This window comes from Podarcis erhardii (assembly GCF_964252035.2).
Source record: "Podarcis erhardii genome assembly, chromosome: 4".
Lineage (NCBI taxonomy): Eukaryota > Metazoa > Chordata > Lepidosauria > Squamata > Lacertidae > Podarcis > Podarcis erhardii.
The window spans coordinates 46132863-46141801 of record NC_138508.1 but is presented as its reverse complement, the minus strand read 5'-3'; the positions used below and the strand labels follow the sequence as shown (position 1 = coordinate 46141801).

General features: G+C 38.7%; 1 long non-coding RNA gene across 1 annotated transcript in view; it reads right to left on the bottom strand.

Annotated features, from left to right (window-relative positions):
* Positions 1 to 281: 281 nt before the first annotated feature.
* Positions 282 to 8939, bottom strand: part of LOC309340034 — an 85138-nt gene continuing 76480 nt past the window's right edge. Inside the window, exon 4 of the long non-coding RNA XR_014155731.1 lies at positions 282 to 3509. This is a non-coding gene — a long non-coding RNA (uncharacterized lncRNA). The remainder of the gene's footprint in view (positions 3510 to 8939) is intronic.

Below are 8939 nucleotides of genomic sequence, written 5' to 3'. Positions count from 1 at the left end.
AGTTACTGAAGATAATGGGGCCCTTTATATGTCCAGCTGTCCTTTGTCAACAATAAATGTTGCTGTTTTTTGTGTTGAATATGGTAATTTATGGACCTAATAGGTATCTAAAGCCATTTGCACATAACAAAATATGTTTTTTATCAGAGTAATTGTTGAACTGAAATACAATTAAGAAGAAGTATATTAATAGTGAAATACAATTAAGAAGTATATTTGCGGGGGGGGGGGCAAGAGAGTGGGGGTCTAAGCTATACCTTGTTTAGCTTATATGTAAATCTGGCACTGGATGGAACCTGAAACCTTTGGAATGAAAAAATGAGCTATTCCATGTAGCTCCAGCACTTCCCTACCAATCATTCCACTTGGCCTCAGGGCTGCTGTGGCAAAAGCAATGCTCATCCATAATAAGTGCAAACAAAACAAAACAAAAAACAGTTTCTGAAGGACTAACTAAAGCAATAAAAGAAAACACAAAGTCAAGATACTGAAAGAAAATGTGTACTGTATACTTTTTTTTTTTTTAAAAAAAGTATTTTGAGATTTCTGCAGCATGTTTGTACAGCCAGGGCCTCAGCTACTGTAAAGCTATGTACTTTTAAGTGGCTTTGAGGGAAAGAGACTGAGGCACAGATCAATTGAAGACTTACATTTGGATGTAATTCCAAATAAGATATGAGAGAGATATGGGAAGTACTCATCTCACCACCAGTCTGTCTCTACAAACCAGTTTTTATTCATATGTAATATCTGCAGTGAATCTGCGAGTAATCCTCTTGGCTTTAAAAAATTCATTCAGAATGGACACATGGCTCCCAGAAACCCAAGACATTTTTAAAATAAATGATAGGCTCTTCTCCAAACCCTTATAATTGTCACTCCAGCAAGACAGGGCAGCATTTGGTAAAAGCTATAAAGCAAGTCTAAGGTAAATAAAACTTAGCAAGTGTTTCACAAGGTGAATTGGTTTTTATTTTAGTGGGATACAAGAACAGTTCCTTCCCTTTTGATAGAACTTTAAATCATAACTTGGATATAATCTGACACAAAATGAAATAAAAAGTACATAAAGAAACTTTTTATCTAGTGATTCTTCTGGGGGAAATGAAGTATTTGGTTTTTGCTATGCCCTGTGAAGACATCAGTAGGAGGCAACAGTGTTTCCAAATTTTAGAATTAAGTGCAGAAAACCAAGCTATTTTTTAATTATTATTTTTATGCAAATTCTGAATGGAACCAAGGAGAGTTTGCCCATTACTAGAATGCCACTTTTGGTTTGTAAATGTTTAATATACATGGTATGCCAGTATTTTGATGTGGATTGATACTCCAGTCCAGTAACTGGTTTTGGGTGAAGGAACTTCAGTGTTCATACAGAGTTCCCCAGCCTATTAACAGCTTCCCCATTCATTGCAACTAAAGAGCTGGCTTATGTTCTCCTTCCTCTGAAATGAATAGGAACCTCAATTCATGAGCAACTAAGCCAAGATGGATATCTGGGTAGGTCTATCAGGATTCAGTCAAAATGTTGATTCCATTTTCCTGTACAAATTAGCCAATATCTGTGAGATCTTTGTGATTCTTCCTCCTCTTCCATTTCCAAAGACAACAATACTATTGTGAACATCATGGCTTTTTAGGGAACCAAAGCCTATTTTAAAAATAATGGAGTACTTCATCACTCTTATATGTCTCTGCTTGCACTTAGCAACTTCTGAGTTGTGTCACTTGGGGCACACTTGCAATCCAAATACCAGTTAGTGAAACAGAAGTTGATGCAGTTATATCTGAAAGGCTGGTCTGAGAAATTTAAATAGCTCTTTATATTCCAGGTTCATAATATTATGCAGTTTTATGCTCAGTATATTTAAGCAATGAAACCTAAGACATAAGGCATATCTGAAAAATTAACAACATCCTGTAAGGTAATGATCACTGGCAAGGGCTATTAAACTCTAAAATGATCTGTGTGGATATTATTATGGTTAAAATGTTTGAGGATTATTGCATTTCTCCTTACAATTACATTTGGAATAGCATTAGTAGGATTGTTTTAGAAGTCTTCTACTCTCATTCGAGAGAACTCATTCAGAGGCGGCTGGCAGTGTGTACACTGCTTTACATAATATCCTGCCTTGCAAAACACATGGTCAGCACTGTCAGCTTTGATCATTTGCTGTGGAAGGTATGTTGCATATGTGGCAACATGTCACAGCAAGTTTTCACAGTATTGCTAATACAATATTCTACACAACAACCAGACTGGTTGCTGGTGACCACCATGTGGAAAAAACACAAGGCCATTTGAAGGAAATCTAGGGTTGTAGAAACTAGAGGGTGATGCAGAGGTTCTCTGAACTGGTTTGGGCCTCATATGGTCTAGGAGTTCCCTACTGATAAGCAATGCATTAATAGCTGTAGGTTAGGAGGACTCATGCAGGTACTATACACTGATGGAAGAATCTATATCACCCTTAAGTTCTCAAACTACTGAGAGCAAAATGCTCCTGGTTCAATTCTGAATGGGCCCAGTTGAAATGAAGTATTTGAAAGAATATTCATTAGTTTTCCAAAAATCTAATCTTGTACACTCTCTCTGCTATGGAATTGTGCAATACTAGGATCAAATAACTTGAAAGGATTCCATGGATCATTCGTGGCATATGACTCTTACAATCATTTCACTAAGACAAAATAAAGTCTATGGTTGCAGTGCACAGAGTAGACCTAGTGATTTTATCAGCCATCAGCATGCTTACCTCTGCAAAACCAGCGTAGTGTGTGCAGGGTGTGTGTGTGTGTGCAGTGATGCTATTGAAAGTGTAGCTCCTCCCCTCTCCTTTTGCCATTTTGGCTCTTTTGGTATTATTTGCCTCTGTAGTGGAGAATCTAAAATGACTGAGCTCAGAAAATAGTGAAGGCATATGTCAGCTTTAGAACAGCTGGTGTTCAAGGGCAAGTAGACTTTAGGTTGTATCCACTAGGGAACAAAGAAAGGAGGGACAATAGGCTTTATCGTAAGAATGGGATGAATCGACAAGCTTTATGTAAGAATCCTTGGAATGAGTTGAGCAACCAGGGAAAAATAAATGCTTGAGACAAAAAATGATCAATAAGGTCAAACACTGGATAACCTTGTGCTTTTGCATATCAATTCTCTGCTTATCCTTCCCATCTCTTAGCATCTCTCTTCTTAAACTGCTTCTCTCTTATTTTGCTTTCACAGGCTTGCAGAGAGAGGTGGCACACTGTGAATAAAGACAGAAGGAATGTGCTCGCAGGGCTAAACTGTCATGATGCATAATCAGGCAATTAAGATATTAAGAAAAAGTAAACAGTCACAGTCCTGATCTCCTGATCATTGCTCTTCAGGCTGTGGTGCTGAGTACAGGGAGGAAAAATGAGCTCATCTTTCCCCTTATGTGAAAAATTGTTTGGAGAGAGATGGTGGTGGTGATGATGGAGTTCTGGTCTGCAAGTTAATCTTACTTCCCAGATATGTTGTTCAGCTGAAAAAGAAGAACAAGGAATGAAGCACCACAAAGAGTTTATTTCACGAGTCTATCCCACTGTTGAGAACTGAAGTACAGAGTAAACATTGGCTGCTACTAACAAATAATTTACTAGTGTTAGATGGTGTATCTGGCCCAGACTTAGTTGCTAGTTCTCTGGTGTGGGGTGGGGAGAAGGACCCCTGATGATAAAAGGGCTTGCCAGTACTGTACACATGTGGGAGAGGGATAGTTCCAACAAGGTGACTGAGGGTTTTTTTCTCCCTCCCCATAATTAAAAACCACTTTTGCTGCTTCTCCAGGCAGTGGCAGATCAGTGTTATATCTTCATTTTGATTAGAACACACCAATGTTGTTTTTTATTTTAGTAAGGGTAAAGAACCCCCTGGACAGTTAAATCCAATCAAAAGTGACTATGGGGTTGTGCTGCTCATCTCGCTTTTCAGGCCAAGGGAGCTGGCATTTGTCCACAGACAGCTTTCCGGGTCATGTGGCCAGCATGACTAAACCTCTTCTGGTGCAACGGAACACTGTGACAGAAACCAGAGTGCATGGAAACACCGTTTATCTTCCCGCCACAGCAGTACCTATTTATCTACTTGCACTGGTGTGCTCTAGAACTGCTAGATTGGCAGGAGCTGGGACAAAGCAGCGGGAGCTCACCCCGTTGCAGGGATTCGAACCGCCAACCTTCCAGTCGGCAAACCCAAGAGATTCAGTGGTTTAGACCACAGCGCCACCCATATCCCTTTTATTTTAGTATTTATAAATGGCTCTACATTTTTTTTTAAAGTAGCCAGATGGTATACAAAAAAAAGACTATAAAGCCTACATATTACAAATCATAAGACAATGTTAAAAACATGAAGCTAACAAGAATTAAAAGCTGCAGAAATAACATTTGTCATGACATAGCACAGCTTTTTCCAACCAGTTTTGTTGACTACAACTCCTATCAGCATGCTAACATAGTGTCACCCCTGGGAGCATTCTTGGGGGGAAAGATTGCTATTCTCATTTCACAGGCAGGAGTTGAAATGTCCTAAACAAACCAATGAATAAATAAAACTTTCTGGGATATGTAAAATTCTTCCACCTTTAACCATTTGGCTTTCGACATGATCACTTTTGTTCTCATATTTGGACTCACAGAAAAAATGAAACATATATTTGAAATAAAACGAACATTAATACTAGACACAACATATTTTATAGTCAAAAATGCTTCTGTTCAGCCACATGGAAGGTTATGCCTAGTGGTTCACATAAAAATGTCCTGTGTGTAAATTGTAGTCTTAATTTCTATTCATAGTAGAAATAGCATATATTTTACCTAATATATAAAATACCAAACCTTGAAGACATGTTCGAAAGGACGTTAGGGAAAGATAAGCAGCTTCAAATCCCAGCAATTTTATGGAGACTCATAAAGAACAAATGAGTGCATATATTTTTGCATTGATTATTGTTGCTCACTGGCCTTATCTGTAAAAGTTTCATATCAGAAAAGCTGGAACACAGCTCAAAAGGAAAGCCACATTGCTCAATTGTCACAGAAAAGCAACAGAGAACATTATTTTCTGTGTTATCTCTGACTTATAATTAATTTTGCAAATAAATTGAAATTAAATTGTACATTATACTTGGATAAAGGTTTCTGCAGACTCTTAAAAAAGGTTTTGCTTGTTTTCTGTTTTGCTTTTGAAGGGCATAGATGCACCACTGCATGTGAACAGATCCCAGTTTGAAGAAAATACAGGAAATTCCATCTCAATATAACACAATGAGAAAAGGTACAAAAGCAGAAATGGCCATGGAGACTTTACCACCTGCCTTCTTCCACTTTTGCCTTCTTCTGTGCACAAGCATTTCATAATTCACCAATTCATCAAATCCAAACAAATCCCTTTTGATTTCTCCACATGCTCCCAAAGCATTTTTGTGATTTTAAGTTGTTTTAAGCCATTTTTAATATTGTGTAATATTGTGTTTTCATATTAATGTGTTTTAAGTGTTGTAACCTGCTAACAACTACTACTACTTTGGGAAAGTTCATTTCACTGCCTGAGATGAAATGGGAAGGCGCCATTGCTGGCACTCCGCCACAGAATCATAGAGTTGGAATCTCAACTAAAGCATCAGTGGCCATGCAACCTCTGCTTAGAACCAGAACCTTGCATACTGGGGTTGCATGGCGGTGGCTTCTGATGAGATCTCACTGGAAACTTCTTCTTCTTCTTCTTGCTTTGCTGGGAAGCACTCATCGGGGCATTGCCTCATGTGATCCTGCTACCCAGGTGGCTGCCTCAGTCTGTCTCATGGGTGGGCCAGCCCTGATAGGCATCAACATTAGGCAAAGCTCTCAAAATACTCTCACACTTTCATGATAAAACAAATTCCCAATTCTCCAAACTTCTGCTCACCAAAACATGCACCTCTCAAATGTTTAACACAGAGCATCATAATCCCAAAGAAAAACATAAATAGGCACCTGCAGTCATAGATCTTCCAGGTGGCTGCATCTCCTAAGGTACAGCTTTGCACCCATGACAGAAACATGGTTTCTAAGAAATAGAATGTATAAAAGCGATCTCCAACAAAACTAAACTAAAATGTTGCAGCCTATTTCTATACCTAAGAGGACTGTCCTTCGTCATGATTCCAGGCATTCTGGTAGAGGCTAGAGGAGTTTAGGAGTTGAAGAGGTTGGGGGAAAGACAGGGTTTCCCACCCTTTCCTGTTCCTGAGGTCTTCTTCTAATTTGCTCTATCATACTAGAGGGTTTAGGTGTGAAGATGGTGCCCAGGTTGAAACTTTAGTGTTTTATTGCTGTGAGGAAATATGTTTCTGGATAAAATGGAGAAATAACACTTCAGTGCTCCCTCCAGAACTTTCCATCTTTAGTGCTTGGAGTTTATTTTTTATTTCCTGGGACACATCCCCACGTGCCTAGTTCTCCCTCCAGGATGCTTATAACCTGGAATTTTTTTGAAAATTCAGGACAGACCAACGAAAGTGCTTCTTCACACAGCACATAGTTAAACTACAGAATTGCCTCCCAGAGTAGGCAGTGGTGGCCACTGGATACTTTTAAAAGAGGATTAGGTAGATTCCTGGAGGTATACCAATAGCTACTGGCCAAAATGGCTATGCTCTGCCTTTATGGTAGGAAGAAGTATGCTTCTGAATGCCAGTTGCTGGAATTCATGCACACATCTTGCTTGAGGGTGAGAATAGGATGCTGGACCAGATGGGTCACTGGCCTGATCCAGCAGGCTCTTCTTAATAGCTAAAGGACTGAAGAGAAGAAGAGTTCAGGAGCATTTCCTCCCTTCACTCAAATAATTTCTTTAATAAAGAAAAATTCAAATGCAAAGATATAGCACAGCCACAGCAAAAGTACAAGAAACAAACAAAGCAAAATGAAAGGAAGGATTTATAAACAACTTACTGTGAAAGAAGAGGGATCAACATTGTTAAAGCAATTCTCAAGTTTGGTTGTTGTATGGAAAATGCATTTTTTGTTTTGTTCTAACTCTGAATAGATTCATGATTTTTTAAGGTCTTTACACATAATGTCAGGATGTAATGAGACTGTTATAATAAATTATAATAGAGGTATTAGTCTGGAAGTAATATGGATTTTTAAATGCTTGGATTGCTCAAAGCTGTCAGAGGTAATTCAGTATTTTGTTAGTTGCCAGCTAGAAGGAACTTCAGACTCTTTTGCATGGCATTGTTTGTGAAATAGCACCATTTTCTTACATTTTCTTTTAGCGTGATATGAAAGCACATCACACCTATTATTAAAACTGATAAATGAAAAGGTATATTTCCTTCTTTAACTACGGATTACAAATGAGGGCTTAGAAGATTCGTGGAGCAGAATGGACAATGGTGTTCCAAGTTATTTTCTATAGCTCTGTGTAACTTCCCCACTCTCAGTGCTTTTACTCATTGACTGCAGATACCTTAAATATATTTCCATATGCATTATGGCTTGGATCTGGCCACATTAGGTGTTTTTTTTAATAGAACTTTGGATCCAAACTGAATAGGAAATAATATTCTTTGATTATTTTTATCTGAGCACTTTTACAGGTGGCAGCAAACACACCTGTAATAAAACTGGATGTTATTTTAAAATAAATCTCTTTCCTACACCTCATTCTAGCTGGAAAGGGTGTAGGCATTGTATTCAGCCTAGCGGAGAGCTAACAGGCTGCTCACTCCTTTTATGGTACCCACCCACTTGTGCCTGGGTACAAAGCAGGCTTTGTCTTCTTGTGTACAGACCAAGTAGGGTTTTTTGTTTTTTGTTTTGCCCTGTGAACTGACTGGTTGATATTTGTGGAGTTGTTGTTGTTGTTGTTGCTGCTGGCTACTCTGCATTACAAGCTAGACAGGTGGTAGGGTATATTCCATATACAGTGGGTTATGTTAGTCACCTTTTGAAGAAATGTTCAGGAAAAAAGATACACAAGCAGGGTCAGGAAAACACTGAGGCACATTGGGGAGGTGGGATTCTTGACATTTGTAACTCACGGCTGCAAGACCCAGGGTGAGGCCCCTATTTATGTCCAACCTAATGTCAGAGGTTTAGGAGCAGGAAGGGAGTAAATCAGCAAGGCTTTACTTAACATCTGACCAGCACCTTAACACCCAGCTAAGTGGAGGGATTAAGGAGTCACACTACCCCCAGGTCAGGCTTGCCCTAATTTTGAAGGAGCAATTGTGTTGCACCTCTCGTTTGTTGAAATGTTGAACAAAAGTCGAATGAATTGTGGCCATACAGCCAATCTGCACGTCTCATATCTATTTCAGTTGTTACAGAAAACTGCCAGCAAATCATAGGTTCAGAAATAGGTGTGGTGTATGTTTAAAATCAGAATCAATTGTTAATTTCATATATAGCTCTGTTGCAGTTAAATAAATTGGAAAAGAATGTCATACACTCTTTTGAATTCCACTTAAAATGCAAGTTGGTCTAGAGTTCAGTTCAGATAATCATCTGCAGTTTGTGGTCTAGAAGGCATGAAGTGTCTAATGTGCTATAACGCTAATGATTAATGAGGCTGGCCATGATTCCAGATTCTTCCTGTGGGTCTGTAGAGTGCATAGCCTCTTTTATTGTCATTTGGAATTCTGCTACTGAAAACGATGATGATACATTGACATTTATTTTAAGGAAAACCGGCCTTTTGAAACAAATTACTGCAGAACATTTGGAACACTACCACTTATGCTTCTAAATGACACAAAGCTTTGCCAATACCATTTAAAATGCAGGGACAATTACAATTCACTGTTATCAGCCACCCCAGTCTCTTCATGTTTTGCATTCACATTAGGGTGAACACCGCACATCATCTCTTTATACTTCCAGCAGATATATGTAATGCTGGTTTAAAATATGGGTATTAAATG